The sequence below is a fragment of the Emydura macquarii genome, unplaced genomic scaffold, assembly GCF_026122565.2.
Source record: "Emydura macquarii macquarii isolate MOO-44397 ecotype Brisbane River unplaced genomic scaffold, CSIRO-AGI_Emac_v2 contig_2676, whole genome shotgun sequence".
Lineage (NCBI taxonomy): Eukaryota > Metazoa > Chordata > Testudines > Chelidae > Emydura > Emydura macquarii.
In genome coordinates this window covers 38647110-38662719 of record NW_027132813.1, presented here as the reverse complement: position 1 = coordinate 38662719, position 15610 = coordinate 38647110, and the positions used below count along the sequence as shown (strand labels likewise).

Here is a 15610-nt window from a genome sequence, read left to right as displayed (position 1 = left end):
GGGGATACTGCAGTGTACATCAGGGAGCTGTGCCACCTTAAAACCCTCAGTTAAAAGGGAATGAGATGTAGGCCTCCAGCCAGGAGAGGTGATGGCTTGGAGTCAGAAACCTTTAGGTGGGCGCCCTTGAGGGACCCTGAAGGGGAAAATATAGGTGCCATTACCCTGAAACCGTGACACAATACTGCAAACCTGAACAGTAATTTTCTATCACATTATTGCAGAGTTTAATTTTGTAACAAAACTTACTGGAGCAGCATCAAACTAATCCCAATGCTTCCCATGTATACTGCATGTTCTCCTCTCCCCTCTGCCCAAGCCATCCAAAGAGATGTGTAATGCCATGCTTTCTTTAAAAACCACACAAAATGATATACCAAAATTGCAAAACTAAGCAATGGAGAAGAATATTTACATCAGTTTCAAGAATCAAAGGATTTACTGAAGTAAAAAAATACTTTAAAATATTTGTTAAACTTTTAAAAAATACCCCAACAGTTCTGCAGAACATTTTTTTTTTTAAATCAGGTATTGTAATATAAATTGGCATAAATTGTGTTGACATTCTAGCTTTCGGTTATCTTGACATTGAAGTTCCCTACTCCCACGAGAGCCAAGAAATCTTTAAACTTTCAAAACAGTAAGCAAATGTTTTTTAAAAGCTAGATTACTACTTATTTCTCCACTTTGAAGCCATTCTGGATAATCAGATTGTTCTAAAATTGTTTCTAAAAAGAAAATCATCAGGTCAAGAAAAATCATATTTTGAAAGTCACTGAAACAAGTTTTAATGAAACATCCTATGACAATTCTGACAGTTTCATCATATCTGAATTTTCAGTTAGCAGCTAAATCCCTTGACAGTACAATACAAAGTCAGTCCATCAAAGTAGAACATCTGTAACTAGAAAAGAGCTAAGTGTATAAGTACTACTGTGCCTTTCATACATTCTTATCACAACTAGCAAAACAAGAATAAAACTACTACAGCATAGAAGATAGGTGAAGTGCTGAGGTTTATGATATTTTGTAGGAAAATCCACAGTAAGGATTTGATTTATCTGACCCCAATATGGGATATGCTGTGGGAAACCCAAGTTATATTTTTCCAAACTTTCCTCTTTAAATAGGTAGAAACTGGAAGCTAGAGTCTGCAGAAGATGCATGTGCAGCATAGAGGATGGCTGGGGGAGGGTTACAGCCTCAATCAATATGACCTCCTCTGATTAGTTAAAGAAGCATTGAACTACTGTCTGAAGGGAAACCCATAGGATGCTTCCCCCTCCTGACCTCAGGGACAAAAGGCTTGTCTACACTACAAAATTAGGTCGACTTAACTTAGGTTGACCTACAGCCACTACTGTAATTCTGTCGCTGTTGATGTCCACACTATCCTCCTTCTGCCAGTGCTCGTCTTCAAAAGGAGCACTTGCACCAACTGAAGAGGGGCATTGCGGGGCACTGACAGCTGCGCAGGGCTCACAGCTGGTGCCCCCAATCCACCCTGGCATGACAGCCCCAGCTGTGAGCCCAGCACATTCAATTTCACAGCAGGAAGCCTACCAGCTATGAAATTGACACTCTTTTCAACTTCAGGGCTGCCACCTGCCCAGGGCAGCAGACAGTGCCATGAAAGGGACAAAAATGTCAATTTCACAGCTGGTAGTCATTATGTTGGTGTAGCAGGTCACTTACTTCTGCCACTTACAAAGGCTTGGTCTACACTACAGAGTTAAGACCACATTAAACAATTTATGCTGACCTAGGCCTGGTCTACAGTGGTGGCTTACTGCGAATTAAAGTCCCCTAATTCGCATTAATTACTCCCACATCTACACTAGCGCGTTGTTAATGCGAATTAAGGAGCCTTTAAATTCGCAGCAATAAAACCACCTCTGCAAGTGGAGTAGCGCCTGAAGTGCATCAGTTAATTCGCAGTAGTGAGAGTATGGACACAGAGGGACTTAATTCGAATTAATTGGCCTCCGGACTGTATCCCATGATGCCCCATTTCAGTACCCTCTCCCAAATCCAAGCCTTGCTTTCCCCCACCCCGGCACAGCGCAAGCCACAAGTGCCTGGTCAAAGTGTTTTAAATCCAAGCCTTGCTTCCCCCCCCCACCCACAGCAAGCTGCGAGTGCCTGCTCAAACTTTTTAAAATCCAAGCCTTGCTTTCCCCAAAACCCACATCAAACCACCCACAGATGATCTCTGTAGGGGCTTGTAATACAGGCAGAGAGGACATCTCCTAGATACATTGTTTCATGGACCACTTTGTTTCATTGGCTACATATTTAAATTAAATCATTAGCTAGATACAATGTAACATTGGGAACACTTTATTCTGAATGCTACTTGTTGAAACACTGTTTCATTGAGTCCTTCTTCCTACATTTCTAAAGTAATCCAGGATAAGCGGCATTGTATTTGTCAGGATCAGAATCACAGTGCACAATTCAGCTGTCACCATGTCTCTGCAGCAATGGTGATTGTGGGGGACTGAAAAAAACAGCGTGAAAAACCTTTTCCTGTTTGTTTGGGGCGACCGGGGGGGGGGGGGGGAGAGAAGGGGGAGGGCAGGGGAAGAAGCATTGCATATTGGGACGAAGACAGTATTCCAAACAGCCACTGTGGCTAGCTGCACTGTGCAATAGCTACCCACATTGCACTGCTTTCTAATTCGAATTAAGGCTGGCCAGTGTGGATGCAAGAAACCAGCACAAACACTGTAGTGTGGACAGTTTGCAGCGATTTCTATAAATCGCTTTCTGTAATTCGAATTAAGATAATTTGAATTAGTGCTGCAGTGTAGACATAGCCCTAATCATGTCATGGTCTACACTAGAATGCTGCTTCCTCCAAAGTAAGTGGCCTGCTACACCAACATAACTCCACCTCCATGAGAGGCATAGCACTTACCTTAGTGTAGCTAGGGCGACACAGTGTCTGTGTAGACACTGCCTTATGTACTTCAGCTAGTGGCTGTCATTCTTATCAGTTTATGGCTGCTACTCTCTCTTCTACAGCCCCAGCTCACAGCTACCACTGTGAAACTAACAAAAATGTCAATTTCACTGCTGGTAGGTTCCCTGCTGTGAAACTGAGCCCAGCTCAGCCTTATACAATTCAATGATCCATCTGGTTGGCAAAGAAGCACCGAAGGACTGAGAAATGGGTTCCATCTGCATCATCAGGGGTACATGGATATGAACAAAGGTAGGGAAAATAAATGACTGGGGGAGAAGGGTAATTAGAGAATTCATCTAGTTTATGCAAGATATGGATATCTCTTGCTAGCATTTTTTCTGTAAACTTTTTAAAATGTCACCACATTGACTAACTAGTTCAGAGATTCCACAAGACATTGACTAAACGAGATTTGAGTTCAAGACAGCTACACTGTCAGTAGTGAAAGCATAAAACCTCTGTACTCCTATTTCAAATGTTCGTTGTTAATAGAAAGGTGCATCAAAATAAATCCTCAAATAATTAGAGCAGAAGCCTTGCTTAAACTTGAAAGCTTTCTGTTTAGAAAACATTCTGCCTTTGTCTACTTTGCACTACCACCACATGTGCAGAATTTGCCTTTTTTAAACTTAAGGATTTGCATGAAATCAGATTCACTGTTCCTGCTGCTTATTCATCACAGAAAGTCAATCCTTTTAAAAATCACATTCATCTCCACAGCTAACAATTGTGATGTAAAACACCAACGATTAGGATTTCAGGTGAGAAATAAACAGCAAGAACCCAATGAATTCCAAAGAAACATAGTTCTTACTGCTATATGATGTCCCTACCAAAGATGATTTTACATGTGTATATCATAGTGCTTTTTTATCTCAAAGCATTTTAAAAACAAAACAGGGATCACTTCGCCAACCACTGAAATGGAATAACATAAACCAACTGTTTAGTTTTTTCCTGAACATTGCCTCTTTTTTGAGCCTCCGTCCTGGCAGATTTTTCAAACAGGCAATGTCCAGAATTTTTTCAGAGCAGACACTGCAGCTCAGAAACAGCCCCAATTAGTCCACTTCCAGACTGGTCCCTCATCTGCATCAGCAGCTGCTTGATCCATTCCCCTGCCACGGTTGCTGGATCTGGCCCTCCCAGCCCCTGGCACCAGCCCTGAGGAGGGGGTCTTGCAGGGAGGTGCTGAAGGCTGGCACTGTGTCCTAGACTTGTGTCAGCCACCTGCCACTGTGACAGGGAGCAACACAGCTTCCCACCTTTAGTGAGTACCCCCACCACAAGTACCACCCTCCCCCTCCCAGTGTTCTCTTTTTGGGAACCTGAAATATGGTAACCCTAAGAGGAGTTCCATATATATATATATAGTATGTATACACTAATTCACATGGGCATAAGAGATGTGCATCACAGTATGTAAAAGGATAAATCAGTTTTCAAGAACCTGAAGACAAAAGGATATTAAATTAAAAATTCAATGGAAAAATGCTTTTAGTGGAAAAATTCAGTGTCTTTTTTCCAATGGATGGCTAATTTAAATGGCAAAAATGGAATCTGATTACACTTTTCAATTTAAGAGAAGGCCATACTGTCTTCTCTCCCTATGAAATGGGAACAACCACTAGAATTTTCTGCCCATAGGCTAATTTTCTTTCTAAAAAATTCAGAATATTTATAAAAAAAAAAAAAAAAAAAAAAGATTTACAGCAAGAGAGCTTTCCCCTCCTAAGCCATAAACTATTGAAGTGAATCCCATCATTCACTCAGATGCTAACATTCTATAAAATCTGTGGCTTTTCATCATGACAGCTTTCCTCATTAATGTCTTTAGTTGTTAATCCCTGTTTTTGTCTGACATCTCAAATGAAGTCTAAGAGCTAGAATTGTGGGTTTATCTTTTGTGATGGAGAACTCTAGTTTCAGTTTAAACATCTTCTTAATCACACTTTAGACCTATACAATCTGGCAAAACCGGTATTTCATTTATTTTTGGGTAAGGCTTGGGCCCACTCAATTGGAGCCCTGTAGATGGCTCTGAAATAAAAGGATTAATTATAAAGTTTAGAAGAGCTTTTTTCAAGATCCAATCATTTGAACATTCTGGAAACATGAATTTATGAACAGACTTTTATCAGCAATTTGTTTAAAATAAGGATGATGGATTCTTCTTTGTAGAAAGTGCCAACGTGAGAGAGGACGAAAGGGACAGTTTTTTCCACGGGTTGAAGACTGTACTAACTTGGATTTCTGGCAGTAGAGCTGTTTTTTGGTTTTTGTTTTAAATGTGAGGTAATGGAATGTGTCCTTGACTGTTCACCTCTACATTGTTTGCCTGGACACTTTCACAAACTCACTTTTAGAATGACACTAAGATATACCAGAGAGATCAGTTTATTTTCAGTACAAAATGTATCTTCAACAATAGTTCTCCTCCTCCTGAGCAGCTCCAAATCTCTTTTTGTATTCAAAGTCATAAAAATTGAAAGATCATGCCCAACATTGCTACTGTAAGTGAACCGGGTTGAAGTGTCACAATCCTATCCCCCCACAGAATGCGAATTTTAACTTCCAGTGCCTATTCAGAGATATACTGAAGAAAAACATTGAACCACCATTAGTGACCTTTCCATATCTGTATGATTAGAAAAAACAGTGGTTATATTACATGTGTCATGCATATGCTACATTGTTGTTTCAGGTCTTATTTCTTAATCTCCAATACAAAGAGGTAACTGACTTCCCCTTACTAATGGCTATGTACACACTACAGCTTATGCCGGTATAAATTATGTCGCTCAGGGATGTGAATAAGCCAGCCCGGTAAATGCCAAGTTACAGTGACTTAAGCGTCAGTGTGAACAGCGCTATGTTGGCAGGAAAGCTTCTCCCACTGACATAGCTACCGCTGCTCAAGGGAGCTAGGGTAATTACATCGAGGGCGCTAAGAGTGTCTGCACTAAGAGTGCTACAGTGGTCACGCAGAGGTGCCGCTATAATTTCTGTAGTGTAGCCATAACTCAGAGGACCAGATTGTTTGTACCTTGAGGAGTCTTAGTTCTTTCTTCTCAACCACTTCAGATTCCCCCATAATGGCTTGTGTGTTAAAAGAGGACTGCGTTTCCATTTGAATTACATAAAGCTCCTTTTGATCAGTCAATATTAGTGTTTCATGATACAAGTTACATAGCTTCTCCCAGAGCTGACCACACGTCTAAGCTATATTTTACAAATAAAATTGGTTTGGCCATATTCAGAATAGCCTACAATGTTTTACTTCTTTTATACTGATATATATACTTAGTTATACAGAAACACGGTCTTCACTATTTCTGCAGAAAGTGCAAGAATACATATTTGGAGAAGAAAAGATTTATTATTGTTTAAAACAATGGCTTAAATTTGCCACTAAATGCCAAGTTTAATTTCTTGTTACATGACTTGTTGCAAACTGGCTTCAAGTTTTCAACTTGTAACTTTAGATTTCAATGTCTATCAATTATAAAGGTATCTTGATGCACAGTATGAGAGTAAATTGGGCACTGAAACCACTGACAAACTCACTGCTGTTAAAAGGATTAACTGACACCACCATGCAAATGAACATTTGTTTTTATTTTAGAGGTAAACAAATGCAATAAAGCTGAATATTTAATATTGATCAAGGTGAGTTGTGTTATACCAGCTCTTAGTTTCATCAGTTTTTAATATAAAAATATGAAAGCAAATACATCTCAGGAAAGTAAATCTGAAATACAAATATGCAATGGGAAAGTGAAAACTGGAATGCAGTAATGCTGAAAGAGGCCAGTGATATTTGACAGGTTTGAGTGGCCCAGTGGATTAAGCATAGGTTTGGGAAGTACCATTTCCAAACTCAGTTCTGCCAGTGACTCTCTGTCTCTCTCAGATAAGCCACTTAACTTCTAAGACCCAAATTCAAACATGATTTTTAAGATGGTATAAGACATTCTCAGATCCCTCCAACCATTCTAGAAGCACTTAACACTGTGTGAGTATAAAGGAGTGGGAGTTTGTGTAATGTATATGTTCCACCAACTCCTTGGAAACTAAGAAGGTGTAAAGTAAAATAGGCCACCCCTTGTTTTAAATTTACACATTCACACACAGTTCTCTTAGTTACATCTCGTTCCTTAGTTTGCAAGTTACACCAATTAAGCCTCCTTTATATTTAAACTGTGGGCCAAATTCATAGGCAACGTGTAGGAGGCAGGTGGGTGCAGTTTGCATACTGGGCAGCCTGGAAAACAAAGCATAAGTTACATCAACTACAACTCCCATAGATCTCCCTCTAAGGGTATCACATTACAAACTACTAATACTTAACATTTCACATTGTCGAACTATTACACTAACATTTTCTTCCCACACATCAGTAAGGATAGTGTTAATGTTATCCCTTCTTTGCTGCAGATGGTGGAAACTGAGATATCAGGGGCTCACGGAGCTCAGGCTGCGGGGCTGTTTCATTGCTATGTAGACTTCTGGGCTTGAGGCCAGCCTCTAGGACCTGATGAGGTGGGAGGATCCCAGAGCTCAGGCTCCAGCCCCAAGTCCAGAAGCCTACACGACAATGAAACAGAACCACAGCCAGAGCCCTGTGAGCCTGAGTCCGCTGGCATGGGCCAGCCGCAGTTATCTAGTTGCTGTGTAGGCATGCTCTAAGTTTTGCCCTTCACCTTCAGCTATCATCATGGTATCTCAGTTTCCGCCATCTGTAGCAAAGAATGGATAACATTAACACTATTCTTATTGATGTGAGGGAAGAAAATGTTCGTGTAATACTTCGACAATGTGAAATGTTAAGTATTAGTAGTTTGTAATGTGATAATGCAGCAAAAAAGACCAATGTAATTTTGGGAGATGTACACAAAGGCTGCAAGGGTACACCTCCTTTTCTATGCATCTTGAGACAGCACTCAAAATAGTGTGCTCAGTTCTGAGCACCCAATTTCAGAGGGAGCTCGTAGAAAAGCTACAAAATTATGAGGCCAGGGATTGACTAATGAGGAAAGAAAAGAACTAAAGATGTCTAAGCTATGACTAAAGGGAGAAATATTTAAAGGTGTAAATATCAAGGAGGGAGAGAACTATTTAAGATGGTAAAAAAGTATAATTAAGAACATAAGAATGGCCATACTGGGTCAGACCAATGATCCATCTAGCCCAGTATCCTGTCTTCTGACAGTGGCCAATGCCAGGTGCTTCAGAGGGAATGAACAGAACAGGTAATCATCAAGTGATCCATTTCATCACCCATTCCCAGGTTCTGGCAAACAGCAATCCTTGCCCATCTGGCTAATAGCCATTGATGGACCTATCCTCCATGAACTTATTTAGTTCTTTTTTTAAAAGACCTGGAAGAAGTTAAATGAAAAATTGAAGCTGATTAGCAAGACATTCCAACAATAAAACATATCTGGTTGTAATGTATTTGATTCTCCCAGGGGAAGTGAAGAAGGCCTATCACTTGAGACAGCTGAAAATAGATTGGAAAAAAAAAAGTCCAGAAAATGTTCTGTTGGAGATTTCTATTGCACCAATCACCAAAACATTTAAATGCTTTAGGTGAAAAAACCTGCATTGGCAGGAAAATAGATTCAGTCACTAACTTCTGCTCTCTCCCCTTCCTCAATAGCATTTATTCCTGCTTTGCAGAGGGGGGAGAGGTCTTTAAATAGGAACAAAAACCACCTCAGTAAGAATGAGATTTGGGATCCTCAGTGCAGCAAAGTGTTGTTTTCTACGGAAAGACAGCTTCCTCTCTCATAACTGTACTCATTACTAGTCTATTAAGCTAAATCCTAATTTTTTCCCCATGACCCTGAAGATACGGTGGAAGCCTTGGATCAGCACTAATTTCAGGTCATGCAATATCAACTGCACCTAGGTCAACAGCAAAGCAAACATTGCCAAAGTGATGTATTTGAGAGTAGGAATAGAGAGGAGAGCCCTGGACTTGAGCATGTACTTCTACTTATCTAAAGAATAACTTCAGAACATTAGGCAATGCACTGGTGATGTGGTAACAATGAAAGAAAAAATGGCAAAAAAATTAGAGATGCAGTACATAAAGAATATAAACCCATTTGTTTTAGAGTGATAGAAAAGACCATCATTTGATTCCTAACTCTCCTATGACAAAAAACCACCATAGGAAGAGAGTTATTGATCAAATTGTAATAAATTTGTTTCTAAATTTAATTACTAAGCTTAATTTTCTTTCCAGTATTATAATTTACCAGTTTAAAAAAAAAAACATCTACAAAAAGATTTTTACCACTGACAGCTCTGAAAAATAAATCAATGTTTTTTATTCTATCCCTGTCACAACAGTAAGATTTTCTGCACCAGGAGTTCCAGAACACCATTAGTGCTTGAACGCACTGAACAGTTGAGAAGAATAGCTGTTTTCTACTTCCACTAGGGTCATTTTGTCTAAAAATATGTACTGTCCTCGTCTCTGCTTATATTTACAAAACATAATGTACACTACATTTTTAAATAATCAATACCATTTTCTTTTGAATCCCTTTATAAACATTTTACATCAATTATCTGTGGTTGCAGTAAGCTCTAAAATACGCTGCAAAGACTTCCATTAGCAAGTGCTAGGTTGTAAAAAGAAAATTAAAAACAACAAAACTCAAGAGACACAGTTGTTTAGAAAAATATGCAAAAAGTCATTTCCTGGGTTACTAATAATATCTTAGATTTTAAACTGTTTCATGGTTAATAAACAATTTTTCTGTTTTACTTTTTGTATTTCACTCAATTTGGGCAATCAAATAGGACTAAAATTTTACTTTGCTGTTTTCAGGAACTAGCATTATGTTTAGGCTAAGGAATTTTTTTAAAACAAGAAAATAATTTTACTGAAATTAAGAGAATGTTTCTAGACGTAGCAGATTTTGGAAACTTTTAAATATACAATGTAAATTTTTGGCCCACAAATCAATTGATAGTATCCCCTCAACATAAGCAGATGTAATACTTTACCCTAATAATCAGTAATTGAGTTTCAGTTACTATATCTTGTAAAACTTCACTACCAGAGAGGGAGAATTTCTTTAATTCATATAGCTATCTACAGGCATTTGCTGTGAATCAATTTAAGCTCTAGATTTGTAGTAATACACATGGTACTGTTACACAATGTGAACTATTAATCCATAAGACACGTAAATATTACAAGATGACTCAAATTTTAGCATTAACTGCTTCTGAAGTTTCATTTTAGATCAGTTTTCAACCAATCAGAAAGATTTTTCATGATGGAACTCAGATATAAATTGTTTTTATTAAAAATAAAAATTAAATTTATTTTTAAAAAGTATTTGTTTTAGATGTTGGATTACATGGGATTAGAACTAGATTACTCAGGGTCAACTGTTCTTACAGATTTATTTCAGAACGATATGCTCTGAACTACATATAACAAATTCTTCAAGCTTAATATGCAATAAAACAAGAAGCAGATGACATCAGACCAGAGGTGAATTCTCATTTGTAAGGTTCACACAAAGTTTGGTATGTGGAGTACTGCTGCAATAGGCAGAAGAGCCCCTGCAGCCTCTCCTTTATTTTGCTACAGCTCATCAGGTTTAAAGCAAATAAACATTACCTTGAACATACAAAAAAATGTTTTCAAGGGATAAGAAAAAAATCATCAGCTGTACTAAACTGGCTTAGTAAGAGTAGACTTACATCATTCATCATTTATCAGTTGATGTTATCTATAGTTGGTATATTAAGAATACCATAATACTTGCATAAATACAGGACTTGAAACAACAAACTCTGTTTTCCATTGTCTTCTAACGGTAACATGAACTTTAGGTTTCACATTTCCTTCCCCAGCTACCTGCTTCCTAATGTGAATGGAGTCAGTTGCCTTCCTTCTGTTCATTCAGAAAAGAATTTTTAGGTTTAAAGAATTTGAATAATGTGTTTAATAGATTTTAGAATCATAGAAATGGAAGAGACCTATTCAATCACCTTGCAAATATCCTTGCCAATACATAACTGTTCCCCGCAGCACCAACCCAAACCTTTAAATTTAGAAAAAATATTTCCAGAAGAAACTCTACTATAAACAAAGTAGTTCACTTCAAAACAAGACACTGTTCAAGCACCTTTTCATTTGCAGGAGCAGTTGAACAGTGCAGTCTGATTGGTTTGAACATAAAGGGGAAGACTGAAGATTTTTTTTAATGTCAGTGGGAAATCTGAGAAGGTATTTCTCCTCCTGAAGACACTTTCCATAAGAAAATTAGAAAACAATATTGTGAAGCCTTCAAGAAAAAAAACCTCAATAAAAAACAAACTGTTAGATGTGTCACTACATGGAAAAAAATGTAAAATAAAGACATGGTGTAAGTTGTTGCAAAAAGACATGGAATTAATATTTTATAGACAATTCTTCTGCGGAGTATAGTGAAGACAGCCAGAGCTGACATCAGTTTTTTAACACTGTTTTTCCTGCCTGCTAGTTGTGTAAACTATTAGTGTATATTTGTTAAGAGGACATTATGTATATTTTATGAAGGATAGGGTAATAAAAAGTGAGTAGACTTAGGAAAGATAGGCTAGGTAGACCTATCTGTGAAATGCACAAGTCTTTTGCAAGTACTTTAAAATATAGAAAATGAATAGTCTTGTCTATTTTAGATGTTAAAAATGTAACACTAATCTACCAAGCCAAAAAACCAGTTTTTGACATTCAAGCAGAAATGTAAGGTTGTATGTTTGTTTAATTTAACCTAAAAAAGGAAGTCTGAACACTTAGATCTATTCTATGAGAGATTAAAGTAAATGTAAATTTATGAAAATGTTTACTAACTGAAACAGTTGGTTACAGAAAATTAGACACCACAAATTAACACATATTTAGGCCATGATCCTGCAAACACTTGCACGTACTTAAGTCAAAACACCACTCCTTCTTTTGACTCTTTTAGCAGCCATTATTCCCTAGTCTGCACTAGATTTTTTCCCCTAAAGTTTCCCCATTATCATCACTATGCAATGATAGGGACCTAACACAAAGCAATAGCAATTGCCAGTATTTTTAACCACTAAATATCCAGAGCTGAGTAGGGTTAGACAATACAGTTGTAAAAATGACAGTGATTGTGAGAGCCTTCTGCACTAGCATTCCCACCAGCAGAGCCAGAACAGTGATAGCAAAGAGGAGAAATGGCTAGTATATACAAAATCTATGAGTGCCCAAACAGGTATTATATTTATCTTTTCCCTGCCTCTATATGCTTTTTAGTTAGCATAAAAATATAAGATTTTAGAAAGTCTGATAAATATGTAAGTGTAGCCAAATTATATTTTAAAAGACAGTCAAACTATAGGTTTGACCCTAAAAGACAGTGAGTGCAATGTCTCTATTGCAGCTCAAACAAAAAACCCCTACTTTGATATTTTATTTAAAATAAATACAAAACAAGAGCAAAAAGTTTTAGTCAGGATTAGTGCTTAAAATGGAACAATTGTCAGTAAAGCTTATTTTTTTCTAGACCACATACAAATGTAGGCATAGCATCCTGTGGTTAGGACAATATACAGAACATGCATATACATAAAGAAAATGTTGATTGTGCTTTGTGTATTTCACATCAACTTCATCTGCCAAAGAAACATCAAATTTACATTTATTGTTTAGAGTATCCTTGCTTAGTTACTTAAGTTTAATGTTTTTCTGCAGATGAAAGTTAATGTTGTTTCAATTTGCTTTAAGTTCTTACCTGCACTTTATTTACTGTCAACCACACATGAGGAAGAGGTCTACTAGTACTCAAAGTAACTTCCCTCTTTCCCACCCAGAAATAGTTAATATTGTATTCTTTAAGTTATATCTCTGGTTTCAGGTACAGAAGTTGTTATACTAGGGAATTAAGACAAAAGACTTTAAAAAACACTGCATCCTAAATGCAAGTTTGTGTGTGCATATACACACACTCACATAGTATATAACCCAGCATTTTTTCCTATGCTGAAGGAAGCTAATGGATTTTCCAAAAGTCTATTTTATAATAGTACAGCTATTGAATAAATGAAAAGGAAATAATTAAGATAAACCTCTCAGAACAGTAGCATTTTTAAATCAGCACCCAATAAGACCACTTTATAATGAGCTCAACAACTAAAAAGTAGCTCAAATGAAATGCAGTTCTCTATTTAAACCACAGAGGAAACAAATAACTTACTTAGCAATATAGTGGGATCCTCTTTTAATGATTTTTTTCTACAGCACAACTTCACTTATGAGCAGAAGTTCACTGTAACAGTAACTGCATATTGCAGTACATTGAAATGAAATTGAAACGACAAGAGTGAAACAGTCAGGCAGGACCACTATTAACAAGCAGCCAACAGCTTGTCTTCACTGACCACTTTGAAGTAACTTCAGCATTGCTGTGTTTACTCTTTAGAGACCATCTCTAATACGAAAACAACTGTTAGTGCATTGGATAGTCACGTATGATACTGAAATCAGGTACACACTGAAATTTAATAAAAAGCAGAATCATTCTAGCATTTTCACAGTTTCTTGGCCCATTTCAGAGTTCCTCTGCTTGAAAACAGCATAACATGACTTTTAGTACTTTTACATTTGTTTATGGAATGTTATTAAAACATTATGTCTGGCATTCCTTGTCATAGAAGACAAAAAGAAAAGTTTGGGTGGTGAACAACACAGCACAACTTAATTTCCAATAGCATATCATACACAACTCAACCCAATCCTCCAGCCACAGCGCTTAATAGGATTAAATACAGCAAAACATGGGCTAAAAATCCCATTTCTAAAAGGAAACCCCCATCTTAAGCAACTACTTTATAATATCTTCCAAGATAAATGGAAGACTTCTGTTTGACCTTTAGTTAGAGAGACAACTCCAACAGACAACTGAGTTTTGTTGATGTGTGGATTCAGTACAGTACAGTGAGAACTAAACAGAAAGCAGCTGTCTACGTGACAGTTGCCTCTAATAAAGACCATCTATTGATTTAAAGGACAGACACCAAGGGACGCGATCTGTTTCCACTTCAGATTTTGTACAGCATTTATCACTATACTAGCTAAGTGTTGCAGCCTTAACTCCTCTGTGGGAGTAGAGTGACATTCAGAAGGTTCCCCTCTCCCCTTTTCTGGGAGGAGGGGCACAAATCTAAAATGAAAACAGCCCTTCAAACCACCTTCTCCTTCTTCACCACGAAGTGCCAGGCACAGGGGTGGGGAAAGAAACGAAACGGTGGAGGAGCCAGAGGTACTCCCAGGCCCTGCTCAGACTCACACATACACCAGCCGCTGGGTCAGAGGATGAGAGCCTGGCCCCGGCCCCGGCGAAACCCGACCCACACACGACACAGGGCCAGAGAAGCGGCGGGGTGGGGGGCTCCTGCGGTCTCAGACCCCCCCCCCCCCGCAGGCTGGCGCTCACAGCCGTGGCTGTGCCCCTAGTCTGTGGGGGGGGTGGGGAGGGGTCTTGCACGGTGGGGAAGCGGTGGCGGGTGTCTCCTGAGTCAACGCCGGTTCTCGGGAGAGGGCCGCGGGACTCGTTCCCCAGGGGCGGGGGAGGGCCGGGAGCCACCTTTCAGCCCGGACCGGACCGGACCGGACCGCCTCCGCTCCCCGCTGCCTGTCACCCGAGCCCGGCGCAGCGCCCCGGCCCCGTCTCTTACCTCCGGGCTCTTCCCTCCCCGGCGGCTGGGCCTGGCATGGCCGGGCAGGGGAAGGCTCCGCGCAGGGACGAGGCCGGGGTTATCTGGGGCCTCCCGGGGCGGCCGCCATCAGGGGGAATCCATGTCAAAGCCCGCAGCGATAGGGCCCGCCTCGGCCCAACCTACTCCCCTCCCCCCACCGCCCACGTAGTCCATTTTCTCCCAGCATGCAACGCGACTAACCACCACTTCCGGCAGCGGTTGGCTCCGGGAGACGCTCGGAAGCCCCCGCCTGTAAGGGAGCGGCCTCTACTGAGGCGCGTGACGTCCCGCGGCCATCTTGGAGCCGGGCAAATCGCTCGTCTTCTTATTGTAAAGATACGCGTTCAGCGGCCATCTTGGAGCCGGGCGTAGCCGGTCTTGTAGTAGGGTGTAGGAGCCATCTTAGATGAGGGCAGAGGGGAGGTTCCTTTGCCTGTGACAAGGCTTGTGAAGCGACATGGAAGCCCGAGCGGCCATGCTGGTATTGGGTACTTTGCCCTTTCCTTGAGCGTGGAACTGGCTCAGTGACGACAGGGAACTGGACTCGCGGCGGCCGGCGCGGCCGGGGGGGGGGGGGGGGGGGTGAGTGAGTGAGTGAGTGTGTGTCTGTCTGTCTGTCTGTCCTTCCTTCCCCAACCTGGGAGCGCCTGGCTGCGCCTGCCGCTGGCGGGGCTGAACTCAACTATTTTGATTTGCCTTTGGGCGGCTGAGCCTTTGAGGTCCCGTTTCCAGGCTTTGGTCTCCAGCCACTGGGATGAGAGATTGAATCTTTTTAAAAACATTCAATACAAAAGGAAAGTCCCATGTAACCACATGACTCTAGGCGCTGATACTGTAAGTAACACAGCAACTAACTGGGACAGGCGTGAGGTGCAGAGAGCAGGTGATGCTCACGCAGAG

The 15610-nt window shown here is 40.0% G+C and overlaps 1 protein-coding gene across 4 annotated transcripts in view; it reads right to left on the bottom strand.

The window, feature by feature from the left end:
• The window catches only part of AFTPH (aftiphilin), a 58179-nt gene extending 43318 nt beyond the window's left edge, over positions 1-14861 (bottom strand). For all 4 annotated transcript variants that reach the window (XM_067565246.1, XM_067565247.1, XM_067565248.1 and 1 more), the window contains exon 1: positions 14690-14861. The gene's annotated coding sequence lies outside the window, so the exon portion shown is untranslated. The remainder of the gene's footprint in view (positions 1-14689) is intronic.
• Between the last annotated feature and the right edge of the window lie 749 nt (positions 14862-15610).